General features: G+C 48.9%; 1 pseudogene; it reads right to left on the bottom strand.

Annotated features, from left to right (window-relative positions):
• Positions 1-7,484: 7,484 nt before the first annotated feature.
• LOC123350053 lies at positions 7,485-18,168 on the bottom strand (annotated as a pseudogene).
• Positions 18,169-18,197: the final 29 nt, after the last annotated feature.

The following is an 18,197-nucleotide window of genomic DNA, read 5'->3' on the forward strand; positions in this document are numbered from 1 at the left end:
CATACTTTGAAGACAAAAAACAATTAAGCTCTAGGGAGCTGGAGTTATTAATGAGGGGGTACTCAGTTCTACATTCATCCTCCCCATGGACCCGGTAGGATTCGGTATGTGGAAGCCCACACCCACTCTAACCGGTCCATATGCTTGGAAGGAGCACTGTGAATGTCCATACTTCCATCCAGAAAGTGTCCAAGTATGTCATCCCCCTGACCACAGATCAGATGGTTCCTGATAGTCTGTAAGGGCAGTGGGCCAAGTCTGGTGCTCAAGATCCATCTAAAGATACCAGATCCCACTGCAATACCTTCCCAGTCTCAGTGATTCTCAATACCATCTCTGTCAGCAACTTCTGGGTCATAGAACTAAGGGTGGAAATGACATGTAACTCACCAACTCCAGCCTGTACTCGGGATAGCTGAGCTTTAAAAATAAGGCTAGTGGCCTTTTCTAGTTGGCCCAATTTCTTATCATGTTCCCGGCTTTGAAAAATATTTCAAATGGCCGCTGTATTATCGGCCTGAGTCCACAGGGATCCGATCAATTCCCTCGTCTTGCAGAGGAAATAACCCAGGCTTTCTATTGTACTAATCTAATGGCAGCCCCTTGTGAGCAATACATACTGAAGGATTTATCCCAAAACACAGGGCGCAGCCTGTAGAATAAACCCCAAAATCTAATCAATACCACAGTCTCAAACAGGGGTCCCACAAATTTCTTCCTGCCAGTATATAATTCTTGGTTTCTACACCAGGGTCAGTCCTTAATGTCCTTTTTGGTCAGGAAATCCTGGATTCTGACACTTCACAACGCTGTTGGTGGTCAGCAGGACTTAATAAGGGTCTTTCCAGCATAGAGCCAAAGCAGTCTTTCGCTGGTGGAGCTTTACATTAATCCAGTTTCCTGGTTCCAAGGGTGGCAGGGCTCGTAGGGTCTTTATGTAGTGCGTCTTTACCTGTGAAAAAAAGAAACCTAACACATTTCATTAGTGCCTGTCAGCGATTTGCAGACTTTACAGCTGTGTGGGCACATTTAAGCCCCCCTTGTCTTGGTTGTTAGCTAAATCTTAGCTGAGAGCAGTGTCCTGAAATGGGGCTAATGCCCTATCTTTAAACTCAGCATGTTAGCTATTTTTCCTCAGTTAACTCGTTCTTCTTCCTTTTTCCTGTTTGGCTTCTTTTAACCTACAAAGGAAACTTAGCCTTCACTTATACATCTTTTTCTAACAATGAACACATATACATTGCCTTTATACAGTACATTAGTCTTATTATTTAAAGTTTGTCACATCTATCCTTTTACTAAAATAACTTTTTTCAGAGCTTTGGGACAACAAGCTAGGATAAGCACACCCACTTTGATGAGTTTATTTCATAGAGCCTCTAGTCCAATAGTTTCCCACCATCCCCAGCCCTCTGGCTAGAAATCTGAGATAGCCAGAAGGATCCCATGTACAATATGGGGAGTGGGTTAACTTTCCATGTCCTTGCTTCCAAAAACTATTGGTATGCAAGTTTTATTAACAATTTTCAATTAAAAGATTTGGCCAATAAAATTTCTCTTTCTCTTACTTAAGAAAATGTATTAGGCTTTAGTATATCATATTTTCCCAATTTATCCAAGCACTTTGTATTCCAAGTTGAACAAAACAAGTATCTGTATTCCAATCCAGACTATCCCATAAACAAAACAATTCTGGCCACGAGACGAACACCACAAGACAGAACATAAAACACAAAACATAATTTTTACTGTGCCATCAAAGGCATGATATGTTGAATGCTGTTCAGCTAGCATCAGTTTTCTCTGATTATCTGAAAGACAAAAACAGAAGTCTACCCTTTCTGGGCAATCAATCATCACTGAAAATATACAAATACCTTCGTTGATTTCAGGCAAAACAGGGGAATTACCCCATATTTTCATATATATGTTTCATAGGCAGCTTAGGTCTCAGTGACTTCTACTTTATCAGTTAGATAACTTGCATCAATACAGATGCTTCCTGACTTGCTCTTTACTTTTAACTCCTGCTTTTAAACACTGAAAGAAAACATCACCACTTATAGTGCCTTTAGACCCTAATAAGATTTCAATTACATAGCACTATATAAACATTTTTAGATAATTCAACTAAATGGGTCATAACCAAATGATTGCAATCTAAAAATTTCTTTGCCTGAATTTATTTACAAACATTTCAAAAACACCAAGAATTTTTCTCTTCAGCATTTTTACAAAGTTCAACTGCTGTTCCCTCCAGCAACTATGGAGTTAACTTTTCACTCTGCCTTAAATCACTCACTTGTTTCTCCAACAACCACTTTTCTCAACTTAAATCACTATTCTAAGTATCCTCCTGGGTATTTGAAATCCCCATGTTTATACCTATTTACTCCTTTCTTCCACTAGACCCTCAAAAGTTTCCAACTTGTTTTCCAATCTCTCCGTCTGTTGCTTGGCCCGCCTGGGCCCGATCCTTCTTTTCTAGCTGAACCGTTCTTTCCATAGACACCAATTTGCTCCACTACCAGTTTTAACTAGGAGGGTTGGCTTCTCAACTAGCCCCCACCCTTCTGGTCTTTTCCCTAAAACATTTGAACTCACAAGACTACCCGAGTCCTCCCTTGTGAGGCTTGCCACCTGGGCAAAACGCATGGCCCACTGGTGTTTAATTATTTAATTTCCTCTTGTAGCAAACACACTGCTGTTATGACTGAGCACAAATAGTTAAATTTTGGCAAGTCCCTGAAGGACTGGTACTTGCTTAGCCAGGGCTTCCTTTTCTAACTGGAAATCCTGTCTCAAAGCCTGCAACTTGCCCTGGGCGCAGGTTTGAGTTGCTGTCTGGGTCATGATCTATGCTCTTAATTGCTCAATTCTAGTTATCAAGTACATATTTGTTCTTTTTCTCCAACTACTCTATTGCCCAGTCCTGCTGCAACTGGGGGTAGAACCCCTTTCCAGTTCTCAGACTTACTGCAGCTGAGAGTAGGCTCACCTTTAATCATGTTCCTCAACATATAACACCAACAGTACCAAACAAAAGAAACACAAAATAACAAAGATAAAACAGATAGATGGTGTAAATTCTATAGGGCTCCCCCATTCTCAATTACTCACCAAACTGTGACAAATCTGTTACCAATTTATCTACTGCAGGACGTTGGGGGAGGATAAAACACACCATATAACCAAACCCCAAAGCTTCCCCAAGCCTTAAGCCACTTTAATACTCACACATATCCAGACTGACCACGTCTGTGTATAACATTCAGAGAAGGGGAATAGGTGGACGGGAGATTATCCTGTATACAGCTTTGCCCAGAATTTCCAACATGCTTCCACTCTTGGGAGAGCTGTTCTTTTACACCCTGGAATCTCCTGCAGTGTTTCTTTCAGAGATTCCAGTTCAGGTCACCAAGCCATACCAGCTCTGGGATTGCAAAGACTGTTAAATCTCACTGAACAGTTAAGCTTTGCAAATGCAATCTCAGTTCTGTAACTTATATTACCTTTAATTTACCTCTGTCTATATTTTCCCACAGCCAGCTGGGGCCAAAAGCAGTTTTTCTTTATACTTAGCATAGTCTGACCTAATACGCAGAGCAGCTCTCTTTATCTCTGGGCTTAGCTGAATTTCAAATTAACCCATTCCTAGACGAATTGCTCACACTGTGTCAGAGGCTTTTCCTTTGGTAATTAAAAGCTCCTCTGAGATATATGATCTCATCTAGATTGAAGGTACCCTCTAATGGACATTGTTTAGATGGATTTTCACACGTGTAAAGATTCCAATTCTCTAAATACCTGCAGGTTTCAGGACCATAATGTACGTACATGTACTATGCTGGGGTACCCTTAGGGGGTGAGGTAGAATGTTTAGACTGTCCCTTCCCCCATTTTCCACTTACACACACAGAGAGGGGGCCCTGTCCGCGCTAGCGGCTCATAAACTAAGAATCTCTCCCTACAGGACACTCACACAGGAGAGATTAACGAGGATGACTGACTCTTCTACACCTCCTTTCAGCAAAGAGCGTCGGCTAGTCTCTGGGAGAGGAGCCGCTTACTCTGATTGCATCCAGTGAGATGATCAGACTGTCAGTAGCCCACACAGAAAGGAAGGGGGGGAGGGAAGATGGGTTCACACATTCCTAGACCCAGGCAGCTTCCTCGCCGGACGATGCCAGGCCGAGTCAGTCCACCGTGGGTCGGATCTCCTAAAGATCCACTAGTTACTGGGCTTGCGTTAGAATACTCCTGATCATTAGCTTCCGCTTCACAGGGTAATCTGGGCGTCTTCCAGTAACAGACACTCACACTGGTTTACACACACACACACACCAAGACCATTATTCCCACGGACAATCCTCCTCCCAGTGCAGCTCTGGGGCATATGATGGGGGATTTTGTACAAGAGCTCTCTATACAAACAGTTTCAAAAGCTACCCATTCGCTAACAAAACAAAAGTAATTGAAGGATCATGTTGTAATTAAGTGATCCTTCTGGTGGCCACCTTTCCTGGCTCTCTAGTTGATATTGAGGCCAGTCAACTGTACAGAACCTTTTTAGTTTACTCTTAGTCATTGGATCCAAACCAAACACTTTCCAATTTGCTAGAATGCATTCTGGGGGCATACACCGTGCCCTGCCTGTACTCTATCCCTCCTGCTGCCGCAGCCCTGGGTCACTGGTAACTGGCTCCCAGGGCGGGTCATTCAGCAGGAACTTTGGATGTGCACAGAACACAGACAGGACTGGTTCCCATATGGTTACAGAGCTGCAGTAAAGTGGAACAATTTTCAGCTTGTGTGATTGGAGGATATCTGGATGCATATTATAAGACTGTCCTCCATAAATGAGGAAAAGTTGAGGTGCCTTTATTATTCTTTTGTTCCACTCTTTCTTTCTATGTGGAATTTGCCAATGCAATATCACTGTCTTCCTTTTAAACAAACAAACAAAAAAAAGGCAATGGCTGTTGAAAATAGCAATTCCAGTCCTAATAACCACTGGGAAGCATTTCTTGCTCAATTTTATCCTACTTTTTCTACAGCAAGTTACAGTGGATCAGTATATCTGATTTGGGAGAAATGAAGTAACAGCTGCCCAAACTGAGCTTGAGCACTCCTGAATGTTGAGGTGTTCAAATCTGGAAGGCAGGTGTCATCACGAGTGCATTTTTTCACCTTCTAATCTGTGATAACTTCAGGGATGGAGATGACAGGGGGAGAGTAGAAACATTCTGCGCTCTATGATTCTGGGGGGACTGCATGGTCACCTGTGCTGCTGAGTTCGCCACGCTGACAAACAGGAAATGAAATTCAAAAGTTCCCGGGACTTTTCCTGTGTACCTGGCTAGTTCATCGGAGTTCAAAGTGCTGTCCAGAGTGGTCACAATGGAGCACTCTGGGATAGCTCCCGGAGGCCAATACCATCAATTTGCATCCACACTACCTCAAATTTGACCCAGCAAGGTCGATTTTAGTGCTACTCCCCTCGTTGGGGAGGAGTACAGAAGTTAAGAGCCCTTTAGGTCGACGGAATGGGGTTGGTTGTGTGGACGCATTCATTTTTAAATTGACCTAACGTGGCTAAATTCGGCCTAACCCCGTAGTGTAGACCAGGCCTTGGTAACTAGTTCATTTTAGCTAGGTTGGGAGGGAGAGAGAGGTTTTATCCATATGTAAGCAGAGTCAGGATGAGCCCCACCCTGACATCTGGTGGTAAATTATGGGGAGTGCGGAAAGAAGTTTCGGTTATTTGCATTGGCACTCCCACCCCACTTAGCATACTGCAAAGCAGCATGGGATGGTTATTTTCACAGCTGTGGGACCCCCAATTTTGTTGTTATTGGGGCAGGAGCAATAAAATGTTGTCACCCCGATTAAGTAAATGAGGAACTACAAAACTGTCTTATGATAGAGGGTTTCATTGTCAACTAAATAGCACTTGTTAGACAAGGGACATGGGTTCCAAAACCCAGTCAAGGGAGAGAGGCTGGGGACAGATATCTGTACTGGGTGGTGCAGGTGTCTTGTGTGAGCCAGAAGCACCAGTTCCACCTGTGCCTCTCTCCACTGTGGAATGTCAGAGTTAATTTTTGATTCCCTTAAGAATCTAGCTACAGGTTGCTGAGCTGAACTCACTGGCACTGGGGCTCCCCTACTATGAGCTGGAATCACTAAGAGCTGAAATCACTGAAGAGCTGGACTTGCTGAGCTGAGAGCACTGAGTACTGTGCTAGTGAGTGGGGGAGCCTGAAGCAATACCGTGGAGCAGAGCAGCTGGCAGAGCGGAGTGGAGCAGTTTGTGCAGCCACTAGTTGAGTGGAGCCAAGCAGCTCGCGAGGACGGCTGGAGTGGCTCACAGGACAGCTGGTAGACCAGAGCAGCTGGCAGAGCGGAGCTGAGCTGTTTGCGGGGATGACTAGTGGAAGCAGAACCCCACGAAGAGGCAGGGCAGTTGGCCCCGAAACCACGTAAGGTGCCCCTTTCTACCCAGGCTGGGGAGGGGGACCTCTGCAGAGAGACTCTTGAACTCTGGGGCTGCACTGACCCGGGACAGAGACTTTTGGATTGTGGGACTTTTGGGACTGTGGGTGATTTGGGGGTTGCTGGACTCAAGGGCCCAGAGAGAAGGACACGGCCCAATTTGCTGGGGTGGGTCTTTGCTCACGGTTTGACCTATGATCTCTAGCTGAGGTATTTTCCCAATTTAATGCTTGTTGTTTCTCATGTTATTAAACCTTTTCTGCTACACCAAGACTCTGTGCTTGCGAGAGGGGAAGTATTGCCTCCTCGAGGCGCCCAGGGGTGTGTGTAAGATTTTCCCAGGTCACTGGGTGGGGGCTCGAACTGGTTTTGCATTATGTTGTGGGGAAGGGACCCCTATGTATTGAACCCGGCCCTTGCTGCTATTGTTTCGGCCCGGCAGAAGGGTTACACATAGGCAAATTATGAGAGATTCTTGCCTAGGTGATTAACAATAATCTCTTTTAGCTATTTTAGTTTCAATTCTTGGGGAAACAAACTCCCAACCTTGGCTGATCTATGGGTCCCTGTCTCAGTGGCCATCAGGGTCTGAGCCCCAGGAACAGGGATGCTGAGATACAGTGTGGCCAGGATGTAAACAGCCTTCACTTCTCTGCATCCACAGGAAAAGGCCACTGTTTGGACCCACTGGGCACAGAGCTGAGTGGGGACAGATGCTGGAGACAGTGCTGGGGACAAGGAGCTGGGCTGCTCCCTGTCTGGCCATGTGCCTGGCTCCGGCCTACTGGGAGCCAGTTTTGGGGGGCTCACACGCAGCTGGAGCACCTGGATTCTGCCTGGGAGGCTCGTTAACCCCTGCAGCAATTAACCCCCACCTAAGGTTAATGAGCCTGGCACTTTGCTCCCTACAGCTAGAGCTCGAGAACAGGAAATTCTCAGGGAGACGAGGGATTCACAATAAACATTTTATTAGGAATTTATCTGGGAAAATCAAAATCCAATTAGGTAAAAACTTTAACAAGACAATAAACATTCCTCCGAAACTTGTGTTTCCAGAAGTAGGAACATAGAACTGGAAGGGGGCTTCTGTGTCATTCGATCCAGTCTCAGCTATTGCAGAAAACCAAAAAAACAGGACTCCACCTCTCCCCTGCCCCATCCAGAAACAAAGCGAAAAGCCCTCCCAGGGCAGGCAGCTCAGGAATAAGCCCAGTATGTGACAATGTGAGCTGACCCCCTCCCTAAAAACAGATGAAACCCTTCCCTTCAGCTCAGTAAATCCCCTCCACTCATGAGACAGCTGGAGTGGGATGGGAGAGGATCAGATAATAATAAAACACAGTAACAATGACACTTCCCCTCCCTTGGCATCTCCGTCCTCCTGAGCCTCTGAACACACAGTAATTAGTGATGACTCCCTGGGATGGTGTGTGACTTATCCCCATTGCACAGATGGAAGAGACACACGCAGAGAAAGGAGGGAAAGCGACTAGGATGAGGTAACACTAGCAGAGCTGGTTATTGAGCCCAGCAGTCACCCCCACGCTGCTCTAACCACTAGATCACACTCCCCTCTTGGAGCTAGGAACTAAACCCAGGACTCCTGAGGCCCAATTCCCCCTGCTCTCACTACTACACCATATTGTCCTCTCAAGAACAGGGCAATCCCCCATCTCTCTGGGAATCTCCCCCATGAATTCCCCAGTCTCCAGCCCCAGCCCCTGCATTTACAGAGTCCATCCTCTCACTTCAGATCAGCAGCTCTTGTTGCTTTATACTATGGCCCCGCAGGGCCCCCCACTCTTTCCCTGAAAAACTTAAAACTCTCCTTTGCTGTGTGGCCTGCAAAAAAACCTGACAGTGGTTAGGGTGCTGGTATGTTGAGCATGCTACTGTCTCTCCACTTAGATTGTAAACTCTTTGGGGCAGGGACTGGCTTTTCATTCCATGTTTGCACAGCGCCTGGTGCAGAGGGATCCTGGGCCATGGCTAGGGCACTGTGATAACACCAATAATTAATAATAAAACCTTCCCCTGCCCTCACCCCCACCTTGAGAGGCCTTGGGAGCTGCAGAGACAACATGGACACAAAGTGCAATGGGGCATCTTCACCTCTTCTCTGACCTGGCAAGTGTGTGTAACCCTGCAGAAATGTCTCCTCACTAATTTAAACACCTGCTCCCTCCAGACCTTGAAATGACCCTTCTCCCCAGTACCCTGCTCCCTCCTCCGGCCACACTGAAACCCAAAACATCCACCCGCTGGCCCCCCTCTACCTAGACCATCCTGAAACGAAGCACGTTTGTAAGTTGCGTCAGCAGGGCACAGAATCATTACATTCAGGGAGAGCTCCTGCCACCTTCTCTGTTGCGTGTCTAGTGGGACATTAGAGAGACCTTCCACTTGCAGCCTTCCCCACAGAACGGACATTTATAGAGTCTCCCTTGTGTGGATTCTCTGATGAGCAATAAGGGTGGAGCTCAGCAGGAAACTTATCCCGCACTCAGGGCAGTTATAGGGGGTGTTTCCTGGTGTGGACTCTCTGGTGTTTAATCAGGCTGGAGCTCTGGCTGAAGCTTTCTCCACACTCGGGGCATTTATAGGGTCTTTCTCCCGTGTGAATCCTCTTGTGCTTAGTAAGGTCTGAGCCCTCACTGAAGCTCTTCCCACAGTCCAGGCATTCATAGGGTCTCTCTCCCATGTGGATTCTTTGGTGGGAAACAAGGTGGGAGCTCCGAGTGAACCCCTTCCCACACTTGGGGCATTTATAGGGTCTCTCTCCCGTGTGGATCCTCTGGTGGGCAATAAGATTGGAGCTCACACTGAAGCTTTTCTCACAGTTGGGGCATGTCCAGGGCCTCTGCCCAGTGTGGGTTCTCTGGTGCACAATAAGGTTGGAGCTGGCAGTGAAGCTTTTTCCACACTCGGGACATTTGTAGGGTCTCTCTCCCGTGTGCAGTCTCCGGTGTGAAATAATGGAGGAGAAAGTGGCAAACTGTTTCCCACAGTCAGGGCAGCCATAGGGTCTCTCTCCTGTGTGGGTTCTCTGGTGCTTTGTCAGGTCGGCACCCTGTGTGAACCCCTTCCCACAGTCCAGGCAGTCGTAGGGCCTCTCTCCCGTGTGGATCCTGTGATGCACAATAAGGTGTGAGTTGCGAGTGAAGCTCCTCCCGCACTCAGGACATTCATACAGTTTCTCTTTAGTGCGGGTTCTAAGATGGAGCATGGTTTCACTGCTGTCCTTCAAACCTCTCTGAGTGGAGGTACCCCGTCTCTTCACTGGGGGGTTCCCTGCTGCCTCTCCGGCCCGCACCGACCCTTGAAGGCTGCTCTCTGCTCGCCCCTGAGGGAAATGTTCCCTTTGGATGGTCCCAGTGCCATCCCATGTAGTTCCACTTGCTCGAGGATTTCCTGCTTAGGATTCGTCTCCTCGTTTTCACTCACCATCCCATCACCTGCCGGGATAGAGGGAGTATCCAGACAGGAGTCATCCCCTGTGCCAGGGAAGAGGCAACCTCAGAAAGGGGACTGGGAAAGGGGGGAGGGGAGACAAAATAATTACTGGGAAGATTGAAAACTCAGGAGCCCAAACCCCCACCAGCGCTTCCCCAGAGAAGAGGGGACCAATTCTGCTGCCACGCCCCGTCTGAACATTCAGGAGAAGGGAGCAATTGCTAAGAGACAAGAGCAATGAGTGACAGCTCCCATGAGGATCTGACTCCGGCTGGGCACAGTCGTGACCTGGGTGAGATGCAGCAGAGCTGGGAGACCTCACGGGGCCTCGGCAGCAATCCCAGCTGTTTATGTCGATGGTGGATGGTTTCCATGGCCATGTAGCCAATTCCTCACCTGTATGAACATTTCTCAGGGTCCTTCTTTCCTCAGAGCCTTGGGAGATCCAGGACACAACGGCTCTTCTCCTTGTTCCAGCCGGGAGATCATGTCAGGACTGAAAACTGGAAGACCTGCTCAGAGGAAGTAAAATAGGTGAGCCCAAGGGTTTATTATTATCATTATTCATGTTTGTTACTTTGTGCCAAAGGGCCAGGCAAGAGTGGGGCCTCAAACACAGAGCAGTAGTTGACCCCTGCCCCAAAGAGCTAACAATTTAGTCATTGCGAGACAGAGTTGATGCGGGGTGGGTGCCTTCGTATAAGCCAAACGGAGGAGGAAATGTTCCTGAAGGCCCTCTGGGGCGGTCAGGTGGTTCCTGGGAGGCGTGTGGTGCCCCCTGCAGGAGATTCAGGGGTTTTCATGCACTGGGGAATTTTATGACTCAGTCACAGTGTAGTTGCGCAACTTCATCCCCCTTTCTAGCCCTGCTGAGACCAGAGCCCTCTCTGAGATTAGGGACAGTCCTGGCAAGGGAGGGACACGCAAAATCTCTCTGTGTGTCACTGCACGCCCACACGTAAAGATGCAGCGAGGTATCTCCATCCTCTCCCTTGGAAGCTCTGGGGATGGAGATGAAGCCAGTAGCCTCTCCACTATGTCTCCAAATCTCCTCTCCCATGGGTGGGGGTGTGGAGGGGACAGTCGCTCACACGGGGGCTTAAGGGGCAATGGAGCTGAAATCTGAAGGACCCAGAAAGAACCCGGAGCAGAAGCTGCCCTGGGTGTGACAGTGGGGACTGGAATCCTTAACCAGCAAGGTCACGGCCTCACAATTCTCCTGCCCGACATCCCTGTCGAGGGTCACTGGCTGAGGTCCAGCACAGCCCACGGCCCCTCAGTGAAATGCACAACCGGCCCCTGGAACAGAGACATTCCCCCACTCAGAAACTGCTGCCACAGCCACAATCACAGCAGCACCGTCAGGGGCAGGGCTGGGGGTCGCGCGGCCCACCGAGAGCAGAGAACTTTCCTGGGGTGATTCCCAAAAGCTTTAACTTAAAACAATCTGCATCTGCAGAGAAACCAAGACACCCTCAGCTGCCAGCAGGCTCCCAATATTTAGCTCAGTGTTTCCCACCATCTCGCAATTCCCAGCACAGAGCTCGCCCGTTTTCCCTTTTCCAACTCGTGTGTCATTTCCTGTTACTCTCACTGGGGGGGGCGCGGAGTCAAACTGCCCTTATTCCAAACAGCCACCGTCTCCCTGCAGCTCTGGTGTGTGGAGGCACAGCTGCCCCTGCTCTAGTAAAGATGGCAACCCAGTCCCATTGTTTTCAGTGAGACTGAAGCCACGTTTTCCCTGGGGAATATGGCTGCGGGTTTCGACTGGATGGGAAACTCTGAGAAACAACGGAAATGTGGGGGCAGAAGCAGACTGAAGGAGGCAGGAGGACATGGGGGGCAGGAGTGACGTTGAGGAGGTGGCAGGGAGGCTGAGGGGTGCAATGGAATATGGGGCAGAAATGAGATAGAGGAGCAGAGAAATGGGAGAGAAGGTTACTGGAGGGGACGGGGAGGTGGGGGCAGGATGGAGGCTGTGGAGGGTCAGGGGCCTGTGGGGAGCAGAAGGGAGGGCAGAGGGAGGTGGGGGGGCAGGAGGCTGTGGGGGGCAGGTGAATAGGGAGTGCAGGGCCAATATAGGGTGGCAGATATGGGATATAGGAGACTGTAAAGGGAAAGGCCTAAAGGGACAGGTGGCCAGAGGAGACAGTGGGGAGTGTGGGGCAGGAGAGTGGCTGTGGTAGAGAGGAGGCAGAATAGTGACAGGGGAGGGGGGTCAGTGGGCAGAATCCCTCCGAGAGCAGGGGACTGAGAGGCTACATTTTTGCATGTGCACTGCTGCAGCTGAGTTTTGTCACTGAGATGTGGTGCACATGCACACTGGGAATAGGTTCACACATGCACACACTGGGAGCAGGTGCACGTACACACACACTGGGAGTAGGTGCACACACACACACACACATACTCTGGGACTAAGCAGCCTCTCCGCAAAAGTCAGAAGGGAAATAAAATTGCCACAAATGCTGGGGGGGGGTTAAGGACTTGTGGTTTTCAAGCCCATCTCCTGACCCTCTGGAGGGATTTGTGGCTTTGAGTGCTGCTGTCTGGCACTAGGCTTCGGATACCAGCCCACTGAGGGGGTTGTTTCCTCACATGGGGGGATTTCCATCCCCCTCCTGCTGGGTCTTACCCTGAGGTTCAGGCCCCACACTGAAGAAGGGGAAATGGCTAAGAGTAGGGTAATATCTCTTTAAAAAATTGTGAGCCCTCTAGTAGTGCGCACCCTGTTCTCCATTGCAGGGTATGCCTACCCAAGCTGGAAATTACACCTCCAGCTGCAGTGCAAGCAGACACTAAGAGTACGTCTACGCTACCCGCTGGATCGGCGGGTAGTGATCGCTCTATCGGGGATCGATTTGTCGCGTCTAATCTAAAATTGATCCCGATAGCTCTGCCGTCGACTCCAGAACTGCACCATGGTGAGAGGCAGAAGCGGAGTTGACGGCGGAGCGGCAGCGGTCAATTTGCCACCGTTCTCACGGCCAGGTAAATTGACCTAAGATATGCCGACTTCAGCTATGCTATTCGCTATTCGCATAGCTGAAGTTGCGTATCTTAGGTCGACCTCCCCCCAGTGTAGACCTAGCCCAAGATTACAGAAACCAGACCAGGCAGCAGTGCCTTTGTAGCTTGGCCTTGTGCGTTAGGGTTATTTGGAACCCAGCTGTGATTTCTCCATATTGTGTTTGTTGGGTAAAAAGCAAAAGACCCAACAGGTTTTTCCTTTCCCCTTCTCTTCTCCTCCTGTATTACTGTCCCTCTCCCACATCCAGACGAACCCCCCACCCCACAGCTCCCCAACAGCCATCTCCCTTCCCCAGCCACTGGGAGGACAGGATGGTCTGGAGCAGTGGTTCCCAGACTATGGTATGTGACTCCCAGGCACAGCAGGAGCTTGATGTTCTATCCACATGTTTGAGAGGGGATGTGAACCACTCAAGTCTGGGAGCCGCTGAGCTGCAGTGAACCATAGACATTATTCTGCAGCCTGTCAGGGAGGTAGAAGGGGCTTTAGGACATGTCATTCCCCAATTCGCCACAGGCTCTTTCCCTGCATACAGATGTTCTAGACACCGTGATGCTGAAAACACTCAGGGTATGGCTACATTTGCAGATGTAGAGTGCTTTGAGTTAAACTAGCCTTCGTAGAGCGCAGTAGGGAAAGCGCTGCAGTCTGTCCGCACTGACAGCTTCAAGTGCACTGGTGTGGCCACATTTGTGGCACTTGCAGCAGCATTGGGAGCGGTGCATTATGGACAACTATCCCAGCATGCAAGTGGCTGCAATGTGCTTTTCAAATGGGGTGGGGTGGAGTGTGACAGGGCGTGTGTTGTGTGTATGTGGGGGGAGAGAGAGTGGGTTTTGGCGGGACTGAGAGCATGTCAGCATGCTGTCTAGTAAGTTCAGACAGCAGCAGACCCCCTCCTCTTCCTGCCTCTCTCCCTCACACACAGCATTCCACAGTAATGGTTGCTTTGTCTCGGAGCAGATAAGCAGTGAGCTGTCAGAAACGGAGCTTTCAACGGGCATTTCCGCATTCCTGCGTCCGATTCCAAACAATGACATGAGTGGCCACTTGACATAAGGGGATTATGGGATGTTTCCGGAGGCTGATCAGAGTGCAGAAAAGCAACACCTCATTCACAATGGCGCTGCGGTGCTCCAGCAGGGGCGCAGCAAACGTTATTCCTCTCGCCAAGGTGGAGTACCAGCAGCGCTGTAGCTGCGGCGTCAGAGCACTCTACGTGCCTTGCCAGTGTGGACGGGGAGTGAGCCAGGGTGTCCAGGGCTCCTTTATTGCACTGTAACTCGCAAGTGTAGCCAAGCCCTCGGTCACTTCATTCCAGACCAGACCCAGCTCCTGCCACCCGGACTAAACCCACCGAGACAGGTTTACACCCCCCACCAACAGAGTCTCTGAACCTAACGCTGGAAAAGAGCAAAAACAAAGGAGCCACTTTGGGAGAATCCCCCTGACTTTGTCCCTGAGGGCAGCACATTCCCCCCAGCAGCACAGCAACGAGGCAGAGGAAGAAGCTGGCTTTTCCTCTCTCTGCTCCTCATGTCGTTCCCAGGAAAGTCAATCTGCCCAGGAATTGCTGATTCTTGAACTAACAGACCTTTTCCACCGAGCATCTGGAGTTAAGCTATTTTACAAAAACAAACCAATTTCGAAAATATGCTTAAACTGACTGAACAAAAAGCACATGCCTCTCTCAATCAGCCATTTATACTGTAAGGTCACTGACATAAAAAAACTCCTGATTTCATGTGCTAGATTCCTTGGATGTAACAAAGCTACTAGTTCTCCAGTTCCCCACAGATTCTTTTGGGAAAATTAGGGCTAAAGCCATATTTTGTCATTTTAAAAGGAATAAAATACCTCCCAGGCCTTGACTGAGCACAAAGGAGCAAAAATGGTCACAAAACCAATGATCTGATCTTTTTCAGGTCACCTTTAAAAATACTGGATACATCATCTCACCTTTTCATCCATAAATCACACCTTTGTACCACTAGTTAATCACACTAATGAAGACAATGCTGATGGGATGGGCAAAGTGCTCACACAAGGGTGTGAAATTTAATAGATTGAGGGCAGAAAGTGACCATTGTGATCATCTAATCTGAATTCCTGCATAAAACAGACCAGAAAATATCCCTGCATGAAGCCCATAACGTCTCATTTAGCTAGAGCAAATCTTTTAGGAAAATTCCATTCCTGATTTAAACCCTTCCACTGATGGACAATCCAATCTACCCCATTTTGGATTAAATTTGATGGGCATTTTCTCCCCAGCAAAACATTACTTATTTTAAGACTGCTTTGAAGTCTTGGGGATGTTCAGAGATTTATTATTTTAAAAGACAAACAGCTGAACATTAAGTATTCCCCCTCTGTAGGTGGCTATAGCTCTTGGTAAGGAAAAGTCATTTACATTCAGACAGGCACAAACACTGAGGGTCCAGATCCCTCCACAGGATCTCTGGGATCACTTACAGGAAGCCTCATAGTATTTACAAGGATTCATAGATTCCAAGGCCACAAGAGATCACTGTGATCATCTCATCTGATCCCCTTATAACAAACCAGGCCAGAGAAAACCCTCAAAATAATTCCTAAAGCAGATCATTTAGAAAAGAACATCCAGTCTTGATATAAAAATTGTAAGGGATGGAGAATCCACCATGACCCTGGGTAAATTGTTCCAATGGTTAATTACTCACACCATCAAAAATGTACACCTTATATACTGTGCCAATTTGTCTAGCTTCAACTTCTGGCTGTTGGACCATGCTGTATATTTTTCTGCTAGACTGAAGAGCCCATTATCAAATATTTATTCCCCATGTAGGTACTTATACATGTAAGCAGAGTCAGGATGAGCCCCACCCTGACATCTGGTGGTAAATTATGGGGAGTGCGGAAAGTGTTGCATTGGTATTTCAGTTATTTGCATGGGCACTCCCACCCCACTTAGCATACCGCAAAGCAGCATGGGATGGTTATTTTCGCAGCTGTGGGAGCCCCAATTTCTTTGTTATTGGGGCAGGAGGAATGAAATGTTGTCACCCTGATTGGGTAAATGGGGAACTACAAAATTGTCTTGTGATGGGGGGTTTCATTGTCAGCTGGATAGCGCTTGCTAGATGGGGCACATGGGTTCCAAAACCCATTGAAAGGAGAGAGACTGAGAACAGAGATCTGTACTTGGTGGTGCAAGCTCTTTGTATGAGCCAGAAGCACTAGTTCCACCTGTGCCTCTCTGCACTGTGGGATGTCAGAGTTAAGTTTTGATTCCCTTAAAAATCTAAATTCAGGTTACTGAGCTGAATTCACTGGTACTGGGGCTCCCCTACTAAGAGCTGGAATCACTGAAGAGCTGGACTTGCTGAGCTAAGAGCACTAAGTACTGTGCTTATGAGTGGGGGAACCTGAAGCAATACTGTGGAGCAGAGCAGAGTGGAGCAGTTTGTGCAGCCACTGGGTGAGTGGAGCCAAGCAGCTCGTGAGGATGGCTGGAGTGGCTCACAGGACAGCTGGTGGACCAGAGCAGCTGGCAGAGCGGAGCAGCCCACAGAGCAAGCTGAGCTGTTTGCGGAGATGACTAGTGGAAGCAGAACCCCACGAAGAGGCAGGGCAGTTGGCCCCGAAACCACGTAAGGTGCCCCTTTCTACCCAGGCTGGGGAGGGGGACCTCTGCAGAGAGACTCTTGAGCTCTGGGGCTGCACTGACCCGGGACAGAGACTTTTGGATTGTGGGACTTTTGGGACTGTGGGTGATTTGGGGGTTGCTGGACTCAAGGGCCCCGAGAGAAGGACATGGCCCAATTTGCTGGAGTGGGTCTTTGCTCACGGTTTGACCTATGAACTCTAGCTGAGGTATTTTCCCAGTTTAATGCTGCTTGTTTGTCATGTAATTAAACCTTTTCTGCTACACCAAGACTCTGTGCTTGCAAGAGGGGAAGTATTGCCTCTTTGAGGCGCCCAGGGGTGAGTGTAAGATTTTCCCAGGTCACTGGGTCGGGGCTCGAGCTGGTTTTGCATTACGTTGTGGGGAAGGGACCCCTATGTATTGAACCCGGCCCTTGCTGCTATCGTTTCGGCCCGGCAGAAGGGTTACATACACTGTGATCAAGTCACCCCTTAACATCCCCTTTGTTAAGCTAAATAGACTGAGATCCTTGAGTCTGTCACTCTCAGGCAAGTTTTCGAATCCTTGTGGCTCTTCTCTGACCCCTCTTCGATTTATCACCATCCTTCTTGAATTGTGAGCACCAAAACTGGGCACAGATTCCAGCAGTGGTCGCACCAGGACCAAATACAGAGGTAAAGTAATCTCTCTACTGATATTCAAGATTCTCCTGTGTATACAGCCCAGAACTGCATTAGCCTTTTTGGTCACAGTGTTGCACTGGGACCTCGTATTCAGCTGATTATCCCCCTCAACCCCCAAATCTTTGTCAGCATCACTGCTTCCCAGGCTAGAGCCCCCCCAGCCTGTAAGTGTGGCCTGCATTCTTTGAAGGGGGGTTGTGTGGAATTGATCATAGAGACACGCCCAGCCCAAGTCCTTTTAGCTCTGATGCATCCGATGGAGCAAACAGGTCCCTGTCAGCACTCAGATATGGTGGAGAGGTATCCACTGGGAGGACCCATGGCTAATTTGGGGGGAGGAGGGGTCAGTAATGGTGGAAGAGTTTAATACGGAGAATTAACACACAGCCCCCATTCTTCTGTCTCCTCTGTGCTGCCTCTCCTCTCCCTGTAACCTCCCTCACTGGGCAGAGCTGGTTAAATCTACCACCTTGCACTGTCTCTCCCACTCTGCCTTATCCCCCCCCTCCACCTTCCCTTCCTCACTCCATCCCCAGAACGCAAAGGGAAACCCTCCCAGGGCCTGTTCAGGATCCCCTCTGCCCCTGGTACCGCATCCCAGCTCCCTCCTGCAGGGACCTCAACAAGGGAGCAGATTCCCAAGAGATCTGAGGTTCCTGGGGCTGTTTGTGCAGAGTCACTTTCCTGCCCATCCCCAGCCCTTCCCCCCAGTTCTCTCTGTTACCTGGAGCCTCCGGCTCAGGTATTAATGTCGGGGCTGCCCTAGGAGGCTGGTTCCCACTGGAGAAGGTCACATCCCAGCTGGGCACAGAGGGGACTTTAATGAAGGTCTGTCCCCAGCACAGACTCCAGGGCTCCGGGAAGGGATCACATTCACAATGGAGCCAGCAGCAGCAGTGTCTAA

This window comes from Mauremys mutica, chromosome 15 (assembly GCF_020497125.1).
Source record: "Mauremys mutica isolate MM-2020 ecotype Southern chromosome 15, ASM2049712v1, whole genome shotgun sequence".
Taxonomy (NCBI): domain Eukaryota; kingdom Metazoa; phylum Chordata; order Testudines; family Geoemydidae; genus Mauremys; species Mauremys mutica.